The sequence below is a fragment of the Aotus nancymaae genome, unplaced genomic scaffold (genome assembly GCF_030222135.1).
Source record: "Aotus nancymaae isolate 86718 unplaced genomic scaffold, 86718_ANA_hifiasm-v0.15.2.pri h1tg000058l, whole genome shotgun sequence".
NCBI classification, from domain to species: domain Eukaryota; kingdom Metazoa; phylum Chordata; class Mammalia; order Primates; family Aotidae; genus Aotus; species Aotus nancymaae.
The window spans coordinates 51,696,629-51,716,304 of NW_026988472.1; the positions used below are offsets into that span (position 1 = coordinate 51,696,629).

The following is a 19,676-nucleotide window of genomic DNA, read 5'->3' on the forward strand; positions in this document are numbered from 1 at the left end:
CAAAATCCCAGTCATTGTAGACAGCACCATGGGACAGAGCCCAGTCCTAGAGGAGAGAGAATCCCAGGTTTCCTTGTCAGACACGCCAAGGTTCCCCAGCCTCAGTGCTACTGACATTTAGGAGGATCATTCTTTGCTGTGGCACATGGTCTATGTACTGTCAGCACTAATGACATTTAACAAGATAATTCTTTGATATAGGAGGAGGTCTGTGCAACATGGGGTGTGCAGTAGCATCCCTGGCCTCTTCCTACTAGTTGCCAGTTGCACCCGACCCCAATGGTGGAAACCAAAAACCAAAAAAAATACCAGATGTTCACAGGCTGTGGGAGGGTGGCCATCACCCTGGATGGAGACCCATGGAGCAAGACGAACGGCATGGGGGCCACACAGAATCTCAGCACCATGGACAAGACCAAGGAAGGCGGGCTGGGTGCTACTTCCCAAACTGCAAAGGTGATGCTGGATATGTGGCACACTGTCAGAAGGATCTGAGGACACACTTCTGCAGGGAATAATTAAATGATCCATCAGTGGCATCTAGCCAAAGCAGAGGAGCAGGGATAGTGGCGTTTCTGCCATGTCTTTGACATTCCAGGCCCAAGGGACAGCAGGGAAGGGAACACTATGACTCAATGGGCCTCTGATAATGGGTCTGCTTTGCAACAGGACTCAGCACCATTCCCTGTAGGCAAAGAGCACTGAGGCTGCAGCTTTTCTTCCCATCACTACTGTGCCATGATTGTTGCAAGGATAGTGAGGTCTTGGGCAGGCTGCTGGAGCTCTTGGAAGGTCAAAATGGAGAGAAACAATACACATTTATAGATCTGAGAGGTTATGCAATATAGAACCCCTCCCCCAGTTTAATATAACAATAAACAGTCTCTTTTCTCTAAAAGCCAGACGGCTTATGGGGGAGAACAACACACTAATTTAGGGCTAAAGCAGAAATTTCTGTAAAGTGAGGTGTATCTACCTTCCCTTTCAGGTTTTCCTAAATGATGTGTCCCCTACCCTGCAGATTGATAGCTGACAATACAAAACAATTAAGCAAAAGCTTCTATTTGCTGACCTAAGAAATCTGAAGTTTTTACAGTGAAAAGTGCTAAATAAATTTTCAAAGTTGACATAGTATATTTATCACTTTACGCCTAACAGTCTTTCTATGATGAATTGACTTAAGTACTATGTACTGGAGAATTAGTACAAATTACTTTTTAAATAAGGGGAAGGCTGAAGTGACAAGCTTGTCTCTCCTGGGGTTAACAAATACAGTTCTCTCTTAGAATAGGGCACTTTAAAGTTGGAGAAGTTCTGAGAGCTTGAGGGTCATTCAAACTGTAAGGTACCCTGTTCACCAAGTAATTGCGGTCCAGAAAAGTCAAGCACAGATATATGCAGTGATGTGTGCAAGGCTTCACAGCTGGGAGTTGTTACTACATCCCCACAAGGATAACCCTTTGCTGCCTTCCTTGATCATTTTTGCTACATCTGAATTTTGTTCAGTATCATGGCAGAACTTTGGAGTATCTTTGTAATTACTGAAGGGTGCATGAAACATGTAGAGAGAAACCATGCTTAGAAAAGACTTTAAGATAGAAGTGGAATTTTTGGAAATGGAAGTTCCAGTGAATGGCATTAATCTATATAGCAGAGAAGAGTAACTTCTATCAAGGTGAACAGACCAGTAAGCAAATCCTGAAAATGCCCAAAAGAAGAGGACGTCTCGCAGGAAGAACAACTACAACAGTTCTCTGAATAGTGAGGAACACTGTCTTCCTCCTTACAGAAGACTGAAGAAATCCTCCTAGGTAATTACACCCTAGAACACAAACTGGAATCACACTGTTTTGTAAGGGAGCCCCTCATGCCTGTGCAGATTCACTCCTGTTCAGTTCCGTCACCTCTGAGGTGTTGCTCAGATTCAGGTGCTACTCTGCTAGTAAAAGAATACATTGCAGCCATGTTGGTCCTTGTGGAATCTGACACTGTGATCTATTTAATCATGCACAGACACTCAGCCAAAGAAGGCTGGGCTATGTCACAGAAGTAAGAAGTAATTTGAAACATAGTATTATTTTAAAACATTTGAAGACCAATCAGTGTAGTCCCCAATATTGTCAAATTTAAAAAGAGGAAAAAACAAAAACAATGTGATCATCTCAGTAGATGTAGAAAAAGCATTTTTTAAAAACCCAAACTCCAGCCCTGATTAAAATCGTACAGCAGACTAGAAATAGAAAGGAACTCCTTCAACCAACCTAATAAAGGGCATCTACTAAAAATCTAAAACTCTTGTTAATGGTAAAAACTGAATACTTTTGTTTAAGTTGAGGAACAAAATAGCAATACCCACTTTCCCCATTCTGTTCAACATTTTACTACAGATCAGGACCAGTACAGTAGAAAATAAAAATAAATAGAAGGCACTCACATTAGAAAGGAGGTAGTAAAGCCATCTTTATGCATGACAACATAATCAAAAATCCAATTGAATATAAAAAAAATACTAGAACTATTATTAATTGAGTTTAGCAAAGTGACAGGACACAAGTTCAATATACAAAAATCATGTACTATTTTTATATACTAGCAATGAACAATCAAAAATTTAAATAATCAATGCCATTTTCAATAGCATCAGAAATATGAAATATTCCAGAATAAATTTGAGAAGATATATATATATAAGACCTGTACTCTGAGAACTACAAAAAAATTCTTGAGAGAAATAAAAGGAGACCTAAATAAATGGGGTGATATACATTGGTCATATGTTGGAAGACCTAACAATGTTAAGATGTTAAACTTTGAAAAATAGAACAAAATTGAAAGACTAATGCTATTTGATTTCAAGCTGTGTTAGAAAGCTGCAGTAATCAAGAGAGTGCAGTATTGGCATAAAGATAGACAAGTAGATCAATGGAAGAGCATAGACACATATATATGCACAACCGATTTGGCAAAGGTACAAAGCAATTCAGTGAAAAAAGGATAGTCTTTTCAACAAATGGTGCTGGATATTCTCATGCAAAAAAATGAACTTCAGTTCATGCCTACAAATAATACATACAAATAAACATACATGCATCCTAATGTTACTCAAGATAGATCATAGACCTGTATATAAAACCTAAAACCACAAGACTTCAAGAAGCAAACAAAGGGCAAAATCTTGAGACCCAAAAATATGATCTCACATATGCATTCGTTCTTGGTCAGTGTCTGATGATGCGTTTTTCATATTGTGCATTATTTTTTCCAGCTTCTTTGCATGCCTAGAGATTTTTGATTGGATGCCAAACACTGTGAATCTTCTTTTAGGATCCCAGATATTTTTATATTCCTGCAAATATTTTTCAGTGATCTGCTCAGTTTAGGTTAAGTTAACTTGGAGACAATTGGCAACGTTAGAGCCTTGCTATTGTGAGTCATTAGAGAGACTCAGAGCAGTACTCAGCCTGGAGCTAAATATTCCCCACTATTCATGCAAGACCTTTCTGAGTAGTCTAGCCAAATGGCTCATGAATTACAAGGTTTTTTCAGTCTGGCTGATGGAACCAAGGCACTCTTTCCAGCCCTGTGTGAGCACCACACACTATTTTCTCTATTTTAGACGCTTCTTTCCCCAGAGTGGTTTTTATGCAGTACAACTCTGTCAAGGTAGTAAGCTGTGACAAACATGGTGCTCACCTTGTTAGTTTCCTGGCTCTCAGGGAGCACTGTCCTTCATTGCCCTATTTCCAGAGTCATGAAACCACTCTTTCATGTATTTTGTTTGTTTTTCTGGTTGTTTCAGGTAGGAGAGGTAAGCCAGTCTATGTTATTCCTTCTTGGCTGTAAGAGGAAATCACTCCCTTACTCATATGTAATATTCCAGAAACAATAGCACACTCTGTATACCCTCATTTCAGAGAGAAAGCAGTGGAAGCCCAGGGCATTGATACAGTTCTTCAAATGAGCAGTCCCCGACAGTGCCAAATTTTGAACCCAGAGGTTCTGGCGGCAGAGACCAGAATCTTACGCGTGTGCTCCATAGTAATTTTCACATCCTAATACGCTTTGCTTTTGACTGCTCCCATTGCGTTATTGACTGGACCTGTGGATCACTTTGTGATTAAGAATGGGACCAACCTCTGCAGAGAAAACTTGAGGATACATTTAGCCCATCATGTAGCTACCATGGGAAATCTTACTTTGCTATACTCCTAGTTTTAATTTAACCTTTAAATCAAGTCTTAGTCATTTCCAGATCTCCATTTTCCCAGCTCTGTTTCATAAATCCAGAGCCTGAGAAACAGGATGTGCTTCATGCAATATTGGTAGGTGAAGACATCTCAAACACATACAGGAGGGCTCTGAGATCATTGTGTGCTGCGTCACCTTTGACCTTAGGACTTCTCTTGGCATGGATAAAACAGCTGTGAACTTCAGACCATGCCCTTCCTTCAGCATGGTTTCATAAAGTAGAAGACAGAATTCCTCCTTTATCTCAGTACCAACAGAAGGAAGGTAGAGGAAAGTACTGACGTGGCCAAGATGATGCCCACAGTCCAGTTTGTTAATGATGAGGATGAAGTGGTTTGAATGATACCAATTAAGCCCGAGGATGCTGACAACAGCAAGGGATGAAATGATTTTGGAGGTGGATGAGAAAACCACTTGGGCAAAGAACAATTCAGTCTGTAATGCTGTAATTAATTTTGCATAAAATCAGCCATACTATATTGTCCTGAAAATTGGGTAGTAGCCTATCCTTCATTTGCTTTTATGAGTTTGCAGCAAGTCTCAGAAAGTGGGGCAGATTATAGGCATTTTGTGAATGCAACATTCCAGCAAATGTCCTCAAAAATCATACCCAGCCATTGCTGGTTCCATTCTCAACACCAATGTGCACATCTGCATTTATAGCTATAGTTTTGACATACTCATATCCATAGTAATAAATCACTAAGACATGATTAATGATAAATCTGAGAGCCCACCCACAAAAGTCTGCATGTGCATAATTTTGAGCAAATTTGCAACAAAAACATTTGCTTGTGACATTTCAAAGCATCAAGGGTTAACCAACAGTTCATGACAGTTCTACAGAACACATCTTCTGGCAGTGTTGAGCAATTGGGAGGGCAATGTAATAGAAAATAAGGGGGGTGCATTAAAGGCATTTGTGGGGTGAACACTATATGCATTTTGGTTTCTGAGGGTCTGTAGTCTATAGCAGAAGTCCTTTCTTCCAATTATTTCCAGGTTGCAAAGGAGTTAGATACCAGTTGAGGTGGCCCATTGGGATGATTTTTCTTCCCTATCTGTTTGTTCCGAAGCAAAAATAACTTTCCCATACACTTGCCATTTCAATAAAAAGGCAACACATTACTTTTTTATATAATAAAAGGACAGGTATGTGAGCAGTAATAGCATTTGCAGCTAGAAAAGATAAAAAACTAGCCATGATGGAAGCGAAAGACCCTGAGAGCTTCATCAAGCACTCCTCTGTCCTCATGACCTCTCTACACATGCTGAAGGTGAGGAGAAGAGCCAGAAAGCCCCTGCCCTGGTGATTCCAGCACACACGTGTGTGAATTGTCTGTGCCGTTCTCAAAACCCACCAGGCTGCCTCTCACAATGGCTCTGGGCCACCTCTCAGTGGCCAGTCCAAGGTGGTGACACAATCCCACATCCAATTGCTAATACACAGGGGGCATGAGCTGTCCAACTCTGGGAAGGGTTCAGACACTGGGATCACCCACACACTTTGCTACATTGGCCGGCATCTGATATGGATAGTGCCAGCCATGGGGCTGATATTAAGCATTCAAACATGAACAGCAGGTCCCTAATTGCATTTCATTTTTTGTTAGAGCATCTCTTTAATGCCATTTTGGATAGAGAACTGGGGCCTTCGCTGGGTGACAAAGAGCAGCTTCTTATGGAAATGACAGGGAAAATGAATACATCATGTTAAGCTTTCATAAAAATGGTGCTATATGTGGCTATGTATATATTACAGACACGCTATTAACATTTAAACTGGCCCTGCAGTGCTACCCTGGGTGCTGAAGACATGGGAAGTCTTCACCTTTTGGCATCAGTGATAAGAAATTTGAGCAGCCAGACTGCCTGAGATGGGAGTCAGGGGATGAAGGTGAGATGCTGAGGATAGCTCTGACTCATGGACAAATAATTGCAGTTTGGGAGAGAAAGAGGTGAAGGTTAGGTTGTTGCACAAGTAATTGCAGTTTTTGCCATTGAAAGTAATGGCAAAACTGCAATTACTTGTGCACCAACCTAAATAGTTGAGTGCAGACCCAGCATGGTCACCTGAGTGGCAAGTTTTTCAAAAGGCTGATGAACTATGAGGTCCCTTTAAGGAAAGCCTTATTTCCTGTCTCAGCATGGTGGCATCCCATTCCAATGGAAACCATCTCCTATATCTAGAGAAGCTCTAAAAAGAATTTCCATTGTTCACTAGTGTCTCAAATAGGCACACACTAGAACCTCTTAAGCTCATATTCCTCCAATTGGTCTCCTCACTATCTCTCCAGCATGTCAGATGTGCACAAACCCTCCTTCCACCTCACTTTCCCCAATCTCCCTTTTTCTCTCTCTTTCTCTCATTATTCCTGATCCTCCTTCCAATACTATTCCTTTTTTTTTCCCTAAGATAAATTCCTGGATCTTCAAAAATACAAATTTTCCCAATCTTTCTGAAATTTTTCATTTTGTATCTGAATTCATTATCCTTGCAGAGGCCAAGGGAAAACATTCCCTTTTTGCTCTGAAGTTTTGTTGAAAAATCAATTCATGAAAGGCAAAATTAATTGGAGAAAAGTCAAACAAACATACTAACCTGCACACTGGGAGCATCGTAGGGTGATCAATAGGATGATTACCCAACTCTATTCCCCCAGTGGAGCGCAGAAGCTTTCACACCATCAGAAAGAATGAAGGCTTGCATCATGGCAACACAGGTTATGGGAGGAGGAGAAGAGGAGGTCAGGCTAGCAGAGGTGGTCTTGTTATATAAATGAAACCTGCTGGGTAGTAGACCTCAGAGAGAATACATGGCAAGTGTTTCTTTCAGACCTTCAAAGGTATCAGACTCTCTGTCCATCTTTCCTACAGTAGGACAAGGGAGGAGGGTCTCTGAGAAAGCCTTGGTGCATCCATGCAGAATTTATTCGCAGATGCAAATCACCCCATACCAGATAGCTTTGTAGGGCTCCTCCTGTTTGCTGGCTTTCTGAACAACCATCTCAAACTATAGCAAATAAATACATTTTGAAGTAAAAGAGTTTTATTTTCTTCATCATGATGAACATAACAGCTGACCAGGTGGATGTGTTACAGGAAAGGGGTCCCGATCCAGACCCCAAGAGAGGTTCTTAGATTTTGCACAAGAAAGAATTCAGGGCGAGTCCACAGTGCAAGGTGAAAGCAAGTTTATTAAGAGAGTAAAGTGGTGAAAGTACAGCTACTCCATAGACAGAGTAGGGCGTTCCCGAAAGTAAGAGGAGGAATGCACCCACACCTAAGTACGGTGCTTGTTTATACTTAGAATTTAAATAGATCATGGGAGATGTGCTCTGCTACAAGGGTTTGTAATAAAGGATTAATTTTCCTGATTACTATATTTTTGAAGAATCGATATTATTATCTTTAAAGCAAAATTAGGAATGCTTCTGTTCTCAAGATACCAGGATATCAGGACATCCTGAGTCTCAGTCTGTTTAGTAAACGTTATCAATCTGTTCCCTTAACTGTAAACATCTAGAGGCTAGGAACATCTAACTTTCTGGGAATGCAGCCCAGCAATTCCCAGCCTCATTTTCCTAGTCTTCACTCAAGATGGAGTCTCTCTGGTTTGAACGACTCTGACAGATACAACATCCTTCTTGGAAAGGGAGGGAGGAAGGAGGGCCATGGAGAACCATGCAAGTTAGCATTCATTAGCCTTTTTGCATTTATCAATAAATACAATCTCAAAGGAGAAGACCACACTCATTGTGTTCCATGGGACTCAATCACATCGCCATTGCAGAAATGAAAAACACATGGCCTAATCTGTAAACAATTAATTTTTGTTTTCTTTAGCTTTTCGCAGCAGTTGGTTTTCTCCAAAGTGCATTAAGATATCAAAAACTCATTCATTTAACTCCTAAAATTTTTCTTTGATTTAGACCCAATACACCAAAGGTGTGCTGGTCATGAAAAACACTTGAGATTATGAGTAAAATTATAATCATGTCTTATTTTCCTTATTTATAATTGTGTGTGCTTGGTAATGACCTAAAGATAAAATGAATAGTTCTTTTACTGGAAAGGGGTCCACATCCAGACCCCAAGAGAGGGTTCTTGGATCTTGCCAAGAAAGATTTCAGGTTGAGTCCATAAAGTGAAAGCAAGTTTATTAAGAAAGCAGAGGAGTAAAAGAATAGCTACCTCATAGACAGAGCAGCCCCAAGGGCTACTGGTTGCCCATTTTTATGGTTATTTCTTGATGATATGCTAAACACGGGTGGATTATTCATGCCTCCCCTTTTTAGACCATATAGGGTAACTTCCTGATGTTGCCATGGCATTTGTAAACTGTCATGGCTCTGGTGGGAGTGTAGCAGTGAGGACAACCAGAGGTCACTCTTGTGGCCATCTTGGTTTTGGTGGGTTTTAGCTGGCTTCTTTACTGCAACCTGTTTTATCAGCAAGGTCTTTAGGACCTGTATTTTGTGCCAACCTCCTAACTCATCCTGTGACTTAGAATGCCTTAACCTCCAGGGAAGGCAGCCCAGTAGGTCTCAGCGTCATTTTACCATGCTCCTATTCAAAATGGAGTTGCTCTGGTTCAAACACCTCTGACAGTTCCGTATGTGCTCATGTTAGTTCTGTTTTTGGGGAAAACATTGGGTAGGTTTTTACCCCAAGAGCTCATCAGGCTTTGATGTGTATGCAGGTGGGCATGAATAAAATAGATCATATATAACATCCAATTTTAGGAAGAACTCTGAGAAATCTCACCTGCAAGGAGAAAAGAAGACTTGCTTTTTCTGCTGATGCACAGCAGGTAAAATGAAATCTATTCTTACTTCCCACAGTCCTACCAGCAAAGGCTGTTTTAATGGCAGGTAAACTAAAAGCAAGATTGCAACTGGAACGTAGAACCAAGAACTTGCAATTTGCTCAGTCCCATTCCCCATTGCAGTTGGATATGTGGCCTGAGAAGGGAAGTTTGACAATAAATAATATCTCAGGATGCTGCTGTCATGGACTGTGAAATACACCAACTTTATGGTCATAACAGCCTTCAAAGCAAGGACCTTTGATTATTCACTGGTCCCCTCACACTTCCTGAAATAGAGTGAATAGAGGGGCCTAAAGAATGTGGCACATTCAATATGTTTAATTTCAGAAAAAATGCTCTCCTGGCTACTCAGAAACTAATAACATCTGTGCAATAATATAACATGAAAATGTGTAAGTGCAATGCCTTAGGCTTCAACTCTGTGTGCAATGGCGGCTAATAGTGGAGAGTTTTGGGCAGTGGATCGAAGGCCTGTAACTTTTCTTCAAAAAGACTGTTTTCTGTAAGGTCAACTCAATAGCCAGGTTATCAATTAGGGGGTCATTGCAGAAGTTGAAGCCCATGGTAATGGTGCATGGTACCAGACCCATACCATGGCAGGTGGTAGAAAGTGCTGGATTCTAGCAGATGTATATTGTACATGGAAACAATATCCTGGACCCCTGTGGAACTGGAGTCCCAAGGGCTGGGTTTGTGGCCAGCCAAACACCACATCTTTGCTTGCATGAGAATTATTCCCAACATTGGCTCCGGTGTTCTTCTGCCCACAGTCTTGACCTCTCCACTGTCCAGCACCCAAAAAGATACTTCCTTCCGGTGGTCTATGAGCAGAGAAAAGACTCTCCTTACCCCTGCTCTCATCTCAGTTACAGCATCCTGGCCTCTGTGGCATTAGGGTCACTGAACCACATGTGGGCTGGAGGTCACAGAGGAGGGCATAAACCACACCCTCTAACACTGTATGAATCGTGAAGTTCAGCAAGGGTCTCAGATTGGCGTCTGAAAAATGTGGATCCGATTACTGAAATGTGTGGAGTAGAGAGGACTTTATCTTATGCTACTCAATCTCTTTTCCTGTCCCTACTCACCAAAGGTGTATGACAGGCCTACGGGTGAAACCATCCCCAAGTGGCCCATGTGAGAATCACATGAGAATCTGCAAAGGCAGGGAGGGAGTTTGATAGTTAAAAACAGAGATTCTGATATGAACTTCCCCTATGACTTGAATACTGATTCCACGACTGAAGCTTAGAAAGCAATACCCCAAAACCAAGGCCTTAGAAAGTTCACCGCACCTCAAACTCCTGGGCTCAAGCAGTCCTCCTGCCTCAGCCTGTCAAGTAAGCAGGACTACAGGTGTGTGCCACCATACCAGGCTAATATTTTTTTTTTAATTTTTGCAGAGATGGAGTCTTGCAATCTTACCCAAGCTGGTCTTGAACTCCTGGGCTCAAGCAATCCTACTTTTGAAGGAGTCTCAGAAGCAAAACTTTCTCTCTGAGCTTCGTCTACCCTCCTGTCTCTCAGTCCCATTCTTCATGGAGGCACCTTAAAAACAAGAATCCCTCTTCCCCATGACGGGTCCTAGAAACAAGAACCCCTTTTCCCCAAAGTCAGCCATAAAACCTAAAACTCAGAGTCTAATTTTCCCTCTACCTTTCTGTGTAAAAACTGGCCATAAAGAAATTATCTGGGTTGGGTGTGGTGACTCAAACCTGTAATCCCAACACTTTGGGAGGCCAAGGCAGGAGGACTGCTTAAGACCAGGAGTTCAAGACTAGCCTGGGTAATGTTGCAAGACTCTCTGCAAAAATTTTTAAAAATTAGCCTGGTATGGTGGCACACACCTGTAGTCCTACCTACTTGAGAGGCTGAGGCTGGTGGATTGCTTGAGCCCAGGAATTTGAGGCTGTGGTGAACCATGGATCAGGCCACTACACTTCACCCTGGGTAACAGAATCAGACCCTGCCTCTTGAAAAAAGAAAACGGAAGAAGAAATGATCTGACCTACTTTGTTTGACTGTAGGTCCTAAGACCCCCATTCCAGAAAGTTGGTTATTCACGGGTCCCCTCGCTCTTCCCAAAATAGAGTGAACAGAGGGGGCTTTGAGGGAACCTAACGAATGTGGTGCATTCTTCCCACACCCAGAAGGAAGAAGCGCTGCTCAGAGAGGCCAAGAAGAATATAGATAGACAGGCCTGGCTGGGTTTCCTTACTCAGTCCATTAGCTTTAGATCAGGCCCTTTTCCTCCAGTCCTATTTCTACACAGCTGTCCATACTTTGTTGAACCTATGCATAAAAATGGACAGTTTCCCCTGTATCTTTGGGTCTTCATTCTAAAGGCTCACTTGTCATGTACAGCTGTGATCAAACAAATATGTAAGCTTTTTCTCCTGTGAATCTTCCTTTTTTCAGTTGGTTATCAGCAAACTTTCAGAGGGTGAAGGAGAAGCTTTCCCTTGACCCCTATACAGAAAATAATTTGGAATGCCATATTTAATTTTTGCCTTCTCAGTACTAAGCAGAGTAGGGGTGAATTATATATATTCTATATCATCCCAGAATATAGAAACAAGACCAGGGAGTGAGTAAAAGTTATCCAAAGGCAAATTTTTATTTCATATTAGAAATCACTATTTAAAAGTAATATTAGTTATCACTGCAGTGTTGCAATTTGTTGAATTTTGACTTCTTGTTCCTGGCCATATTCTAACCTACCTAAAGACTCCAAGTTGGGTTAAATGCCTTGAGGTTGCCTAAAATACTTCTCTGTTGTGCTTCATCCTGTTTCTAGAATTTTCTAGATAAGATTAATCTTTAATTTTTTGGCTGTCTTCCACACTAGTTTTCATCTTTTTAAGGACAGAGATTAATTATGTATTACTCATCGTTGTATTTCTAGCATCTAATACAGTTTTGAATACATAAAGTTACTGAAAAAAATAACCCTTGAATTAGGAACTGGGGAGTGGTAGAGGCAATTGTATTGACTGAGAGATGGTATTTGATTCATTTTAAAATCCTGCTACATTTGAAGATTGTCCAAGTCTGCCCCTACCAAAAGATTCTAATGCTAATTCATCACTGCCAAATTAGATGCTTCAAATTGGCACCCCAGTAGATTGAGTGCATAGACTCCTATTTTACAACCTCCAAATTCTGGGTTCATGTTGTGACCACACATTCATGAAATTGATACAAACAGGAGACAAGAAAATACTGGGTAGAAGATGGTGGTTCCTTTGCAAAGACCCCACCCTCAAGCCTGGAGACCCATGGCCCTAAGTGAGAACAGGCATTCCTCTTTTCATGCCCAAAAAGTTGCCTCTTTGCCTGCCATGACCCCCTATCCTGTACCCATATAAACCCCAAACTCCAGGCTCCAGAAGCAGATGAGGAGATGAGGAGACAAGCAGACAAATGGCAGAATGACGTGGCAGAGAAAGAGAGAAGGAAAGGAACGTGTGAACACCAGGAGTTAAACTGGGGGCAGTTGGAGGGGAGTTTGGCTGCTGGACAGCCGATCTCCAGGGGAAGATCATCTTCTTACTCCATCTCCCTTCCAGCTCTCCATCCATCCTGCTGAGAGCCACCTCCACCATTCAATAAAGTCCCACATTCATCCTTCAAGCCTGTGTGTGTGACCCGAGTCTTCGGGGACACTGGGCAAAAGCGTGGGATACAGGAAGCTATCACACTGGCCCTCTGCCCTTTTGAAAAGGCAGAGGGTCTGTTGAGCTGGTTAATACTTAAGCCATTTGCGGATGGCAAGACTAAAAGAGCATTGTAACACTTGGGCTGCAGGCACCCCCCTTCCCCCAGACACTACTGCAAGGCTGGAGCCCAAAGCACTCACCCCAGCTCCTGCACCTGCCCGTCTGTGTGATCTACCTCCCATCAGGGGTTTCAGCGACTGAGCAGGTGAGCCACACGCCTGCTGCACATCCTGTGAGGTGGATCAGGGAACTCTTCCATTAAAAAATGGCTAGTGGTAGATATGGAGTGTAGCTTAGAGCTTATATACCAGGGCCAGCACTCTGTTTTGATCAGTTTAGCTCACCAGAGACACTCAGCAAATCTGACAAAACACAACTTATTCCCATGACAAGAAATTCACCAAGTCAGTACTCCCAAATTACCACCTTTGCTGCAGAATCATAGCATGGAAAACCAACCTATGCTTGCTATTCTAATTATTTTTCCTCTAATTTCATCTCTGGCTGTTGGCCTATTCCCTTGAAGTTGATATTGGATTGATTAGATCTCAGATTCTAGGAGTAGAACTTTTTAAAAAATCACCCAGTTTTATTCCCTGGAAAGCCAGTCCAAATCTCAATCATCATTTTTCAGGACTGCTGAATGACATGTGTGATTTTCTATGCCAAGTCTCACCCCCCAGAAAGGAAGCTTTTGTTATCACTGGGGCAGAGCATTGACTGTGGTATTATTTTTAATGTTCCTATGCCTAGACGTATCTTGAAAACTAATCAGGAGTAAGCCTTTTGAATTCTACTTTTATTTTATTCTTTAAGCATTTAATGGCATTAGTCATTGAATTCTATATCCTCTTGATAAATCAGTCTCCAATTACAGAAATGAAGAGAAAAATTAACAATGAACTTAATGCTACTCACATAGTGAGGAAATTCCACCCACCACCCCCACTACCATCAGACATTTCTCTTTTATTTTCACAAATTATCATTCTCCATATTGCTGAATGGATAATACTTTTAACAGAAGAAAATTCCTTTGAGATCAACAGGGGACATTACTTTCTGATGAGTTAGGAGCAGGACTCCTGTAGAACAAATCTATACATTCAGGGGCAACCCATTTGTAGAGAGAAGTCATCAAGAGAGTTCCACGGTGTGCTCAGGTCTGAATTACATCATCTGTCTCCAACCTGTAACATGTGCACATCGATTTTGCACATTGGCCCTTACACGTAGACCTCTCACTGACATGCTTTTGCAGATTTAAAGTCCTCTCAGTGAATGAGAGGATCACTTTTCTTCCTAATCTAATCCCTTCCTATCACCCGCACTGCCTTGCTGGGATCAGCAGCTGCTCTACCAATGACTCTGCTAAGCATAATGAATACCTTTCACTTGAGTGTGCGGTAGTGACTCTCTCAGCAAAGAACCGTCTCTATCCTTGTGGAGCCAAGGGGATCTCTGTAAAGAGAGAGCTATCAGGAAAATGTGTCCAGGGGCTAAAGATATGAGGTTTTAGAAGAGAAATGCTTGTTAGTTTCCAAAGATGAAATCTCAGGAGCTTGCTAATAATATTTATGTACCACCTAACTGCCAGAAGCTCAAACCTTTTTTCTCCTATAATCACATAACTGGGCTAGCATCAAAACATGTCTCCAGAATGGCTCCGGGGTATCTATTATTCCTATTTTCTCACAAAGAAAACTAAGATAAAAAGTTTAAATGGTTTTGCCTAGAGGGACACTGGAGATATTAGAAGAAGGGTCAGAAATAGAAGAGAATCACTCAATTTTTACTCTACTGGTGTTATAAAACTCTCTGAAATAAATAAATGCTTTGATGTGCATATTTATATATACAAATCATACACATACACTTCTGTTCTCCAACTGGTACAATTCCTTGATGTTGTAGTATTCATTTCAAAGCACAAATGATCTCAATGAAAATACCTTAATGCTAGTGTAAATGTTAACCCTGATATAAGCCACAGGTTCATAAATCTGATCATAGCAATCAAGTCTTTTCTGTGGAAGTTGTTTCTAGGAGGTAGATGCCTACTCAGTTTCTTCTGAAACTGTGTTTAGTTCTTGAGCCCTTGAAGGATCCAAGAAATTGCTCTAGAGGAGGTTAAAGTGAACATGCTCTGACAAGGAAAGCCACGGATAGACGCCAAGATTGGAAAGCAACGTACAAATGCTACAGGGCAGTTATAGGGGTGCTGCCTGCCCTTCACACCCCTTTTTCCCAGGCATTCCCATGTCTTCATGCTAATAGAAAGTCCTCTGGTGGTAGCATGAGCATGGTGATGTGCATGAGTAGATGGCTATGTTACTGGAGGAAAGAATGGCAAAGGAGCTATGCTTTCATGAGGGAAGGAAGGAGGAAAGGAGAGAGGGAGAGAGCCAGGGAGGGAGGAAGGTAGGAGACAAGGAAGGAAATGACAGAGTCAGCATACAGTACACTGTTGGGTATTTTCCACTCCCAGACACAGTATATAAATGCTGTTTGTCATCCCGCACCCTCCATTACTATCTTAAATCTCTAAACAAAATCCAGAACCAAGTGGGCTGCTTCCTAACTGATACTCACGATTTCATGGAGAGTAGATTCTGTTGTTTTGCAAGCAACAAAACTGGAGGAAAGTAAAGATATCGGAAGAGAACTAGGCAGTTCATCTCACTATCATGAGGACATCCCCAGTGTCTGCAGTTGGCCTTGTCTCTCATGGGTTCTTACAAACAAGAGGGAGAAATGTACTTGATATCTCTACAGTTAGGTTAATTAATAATCATAGTAGCAACCAAATCCAAAGGGCACATTTGCCCCAATCAATTTTTTTCTTTTTTCTTTTTTTTCCAAGGTAATCTCAGTCAAGCCCCAATCATAATCAACCTGAGATGATTCTAATGAAGAGCCTTTAGAACCTGGGTTAAAAGTAGTAATTAATAGTTGAACAGCCAAGGCTTGGCACTGGTTTTCCTGAAGACATTTAATCAGATCTGACTTCAATTTCTCTGTCATAACAGTGCTCAACATCTTGGATTGTGCTTGCCGTATCGAATAAAGGAAAGCATCGGAGTGAGCAACTGTCATCCTGTGCTCATGGGGGATGCCAGGAAGGCCTGGCTGGGCACATTGCTGAAAGCAGTGGACTTCAGGCTTGGTTGCACGTTAGACAAGCCTGGGGAGATTCCAAACATCCTGATGTCCAGATCTCACCCCATAGTATTGCATCAGAGTCTTGGTGGGTGAGATTCAGCATGGGTATCTTTTAAAGCCCCCCCAGGCAGTTCCGGTGGGTGGCCAAGTTTGAGAAACACTGCTGCAAGGACTTTACTCTGCTCTTTGTTTCTATGGGCATCTTTTGGATGCAGAGTTATGGACATTGAATCACATGAGTCAAAAATTGTGTCTCCCATAAGAGGCTCTGGACATCTGCTGACAGACTGATGTGTCAACTTTAAGACTTTTAAGGGGGCTGTTCAAAGCAATCTGCCCTTGGATTTAGAACTCTTGATGCAGCATCCACAGTGGTGCAACGTCCACAGTGGTACAGTGTCCATAGTGAATGTGTAACATGATATGTGGCCGAGATGGTGGAGAGTCTTGGAAATCAAGCCACGTGAAGAATGAATGAAGACGTAGGGAGTGTTGGGCTCTAGGGACAAAAGATTTGGCTAGAATGACTGTTCCAGGACGTTGCAGTGATGCTTCATGAAACAGGGATGGATTAGCCTTCTTCTACACTAGATTTGAGGAATTCTAGGTGTTTTCTGATTTCTCTAAAAGTGCCAATGGGTCCTTACCAGATATGTCCTAAGTGACTATTACAGGAAAGATTGCTGGGACGAACTGTGGGTATGACAATGTCTTGACTTGCACGAATGTTTACCTCCCCTTTTTGGTAGACACTGAGGAGGAGGGATAGCAAAGACAAAATTCAATATGACTTCTTTCATTATTCTAAGCATTGAAACCTTCATTCAATGACATATTATAATTTGACCTTGGGACATCCAAGGGCACAATTCTTGTAGCTTGAATTCTGCACCTCTAGAATGTTTTTTCAATTTAGATATTGTTTTCACAATTCACCCCAAATATATTTCAAAGGAGATGCAGCTCACGTTTAGCTCCACTCCAAAAGTCAGTAACGTCACCATGCTGATGATGCTGCTAATTAAAAAAAAAAAAAAAGCGCATTGTATGCTCACATTGGTCCTTCATCATAAAGCTCCTTGCTAGATTGATTCATATTCCTCAGAATCTGTTTTATGCAGTCTTTCCATTCTTTCTGTATGGTCACAGAATTAATTTGTCTTTTCTGAACACTGTTAAATAACACCACTTTCATTGTACCCCAGATTAACTGGTAGATGATGCATGTTTTCTTCAAACTACCTTAGCTTTTCTTTTGATTCAAAAATACTTTTTACCCTCCGAAGTATCTGCCTACCCTTCACGTCCCTGCTTCCCTGCTTTCCTAAAAATCCTTAAAATTGTCTCATACCCTTCATGACTTATGATCATAACACTGTATTCCTTTGAATCACAGGAAGAATATACCAACTAAAGAAAGTTCTCCAGAAGGCAACTTCACACAATTTGATGCCCAACATTTACATAACATAAATATTTTCATTTCTATCTGTAGTAAATATTTGTTGACCATTCCAAGTGTTTTCTTTGGTGTTGCATTTTTCTAAAGGTGTTTATTTCATATGTGATAGAGATTATATTTTTCTAAATTAGGTCAGAAATGACTTCATAAAAATCTTTGTCTTATTACTTTCAAGTACTCCTATTTCAGTGTCTGCTTCTATCTCAATAATTCCGTGAAACCACACATTAGAAAATGTAAATAGTTAAGTAGTAATTTTTTTTTTTTGCTTAACTGTTGTTTGACTACATTGTAAACCTCCCAACAAGCTATTCAAGTAGTTTTAGTCCTTCTAAATTTTTTATATTTACTGCCCCAAATGCTATTTTCAATGTTTCATGACCACAATGTCAGATTATTTGGACAAAAACTTTTAAATGCAGGACTTTTTCTTAGGTAGAATTTATTTCTTGATTGTTGTCTTAAGGCATGGGTTTATTTCATTTCGTTTTAAAGCATGGGTTATGGTGAAGAGAAAACACCAGTTGAATGATGGCTATGTCTATGTCCCCATTAGTTACTCTGGGCACAAAATTTGCAAGAAACACCCTTATAAGTAAACAGTTAGGGAAGCATTTTCCTACCTTCTGGGAAAAATCAGAGATTGAAAAATATTGCTTTGAATGGCAGTGCTCTGGGCTGTAGAGAAAGAATGTGCCCGGCAGTAGCCACCCTGGTGTTGACCACAGAGGAGCACTAACTGTTCCTGGGCATTTCTGTGTTGTGCAAGGATCATGCAAATATTAGTTGAACTAAATTTAAGTTATGCCAACACTAAGGCAATATCAGCTAAGATTAAAAAGAAAAACAACCTGGTTTAGAGGTGATTCACCGACCTTGGGATTATAAGGAAAAGAGAGTGCATTAAAAAAATTTTTTTTGAGTTAGCATCCTTTGAAACTTCATCATCCGTCATATAACCCTTGTATACCTATTAGATGAATTTATATGTTTTGGGGGGATTTCAAAGAATAAGATAATCATTAATTAATGATGAAAATCCCCACAATCCTTTTACATTAGGCAGCAGCGTGATGACCTTCATTTAGTAGAGGATAGAGATTAAAGGACTAATCCTAAAGTCTGTCTGTGCCATCAGTCGTGGAGCTGGCAGCAGGACTTGGACTTCTGTGCCTGTTTTGGTGCCAAATGATTTGCCTGCAAGGGAAACATGAGGAATGATTTAAGCTAAGCCCCCACTTGCAGTGCTCATATGACTGGATCTGGTGAAATTATCAGGGGAGAGGTGGCAAAGTGGCATCTTCAGAGATGCCTCATCACTGAATATAACTGAGTGGATAAAGGGAGTTCACCACCACCCCTACTGGCTCCCACAAGACTGTGAGTTCCATAGGGATAGAAGTCATGTTTCCCTCCTCTCTTCATCTGCCGACTGACCTATACGTGCCCAATAAGCATTTACGTTGAATAATTTGATAGTTATTTTCCTTTTTGTCGGAACTTTGGAGAAGATACTGGAATTGTCTCCTGTGCTTATAAGGTTTTGCATTCTTTCATCATTGGACCATATATGGTTTCTCATTTAGAAATTAACATTTTGCAAAAAGATCTCAAACTGGCCTAAAGCTCTTTTAATGAATCCAGATAAGCTCCTTCCTAAAGAAAGACCCTCCTGACTTCCTAATACTTCTTTCATACCCTGATCTTTAAACAATGTTTCTAGCAATAATTCCATTTTCCACATATGTAGCAGAAGATCTGGTTATCATCTAAATATAAAATCACTATTTTTCAAATTTTACTAGGTTTCTGCTTAACAGAGAATTCTCTCTCTGTCAGTATATCAGATGTAAACATATCATCATTTAAAGGAAATAAAAGGCAAACGTTTCATTATGATCTTTATGCTGTGCTAAGTTGTACATGTTTGTATAGAAAATTTTGGGAAATGAGCAAAGTGTTTGGGTTGGATCAACTATTTCGTATCACTCTTTGTTTGTCAGCCACTTTATTGTTAAGGAGTCAGTCAAAACCACTCTTTTCAGTAATTTTACCTGGCTCACACTTGGCACATCTGGCTGTGAGTGGGGTTTAAAGTTGGCTTACTTTATGGAATTATTTTTAGGATATTTTCAATGCACTCTGCACTGGGCTAAAACAGAAAAATATGAGGCTCAGCTCCTGACTCTGGACAATCTAAATCTACATTTCCTGCATCCAAAGCAAATAATTTCTGTTTATTTATTTATTATTA

General features: G+C 40.9%; 1 protein-coding gene and 1 long non-coding RNA gene across 4 annotated transcripts in view; one reads left to right on the plus strand and one right to left on the minus strand.

Moving 5' to 3' along the window:
• Positions 1–15,519, minus strand: part of LOC105706916 (uncharacterized) — a 40,300-nt gene extending 24,781 nt beyond the window's left edge. For both annotated transcript variants that reach the window (XR_001104954.3, XR_010338169.1), the window contains exon 1: positions 15,391–15,519. This is a non-coding gene — a long non-coding RNA (uncharacterized LOC105706916). The remainder of the gene's footprint in view (positions 1–15,390) is intronic.
• The window catches only part of PUDP (pseudouridine 5'-phosphatase), a 343,821-nt gene that overhangs the window by 119,019 nt on the left and 205,126 nt on the right, over positions 1–19,676 (plus strand). The gene's annotated exons all lie outside the window — the stretch shown is intronic.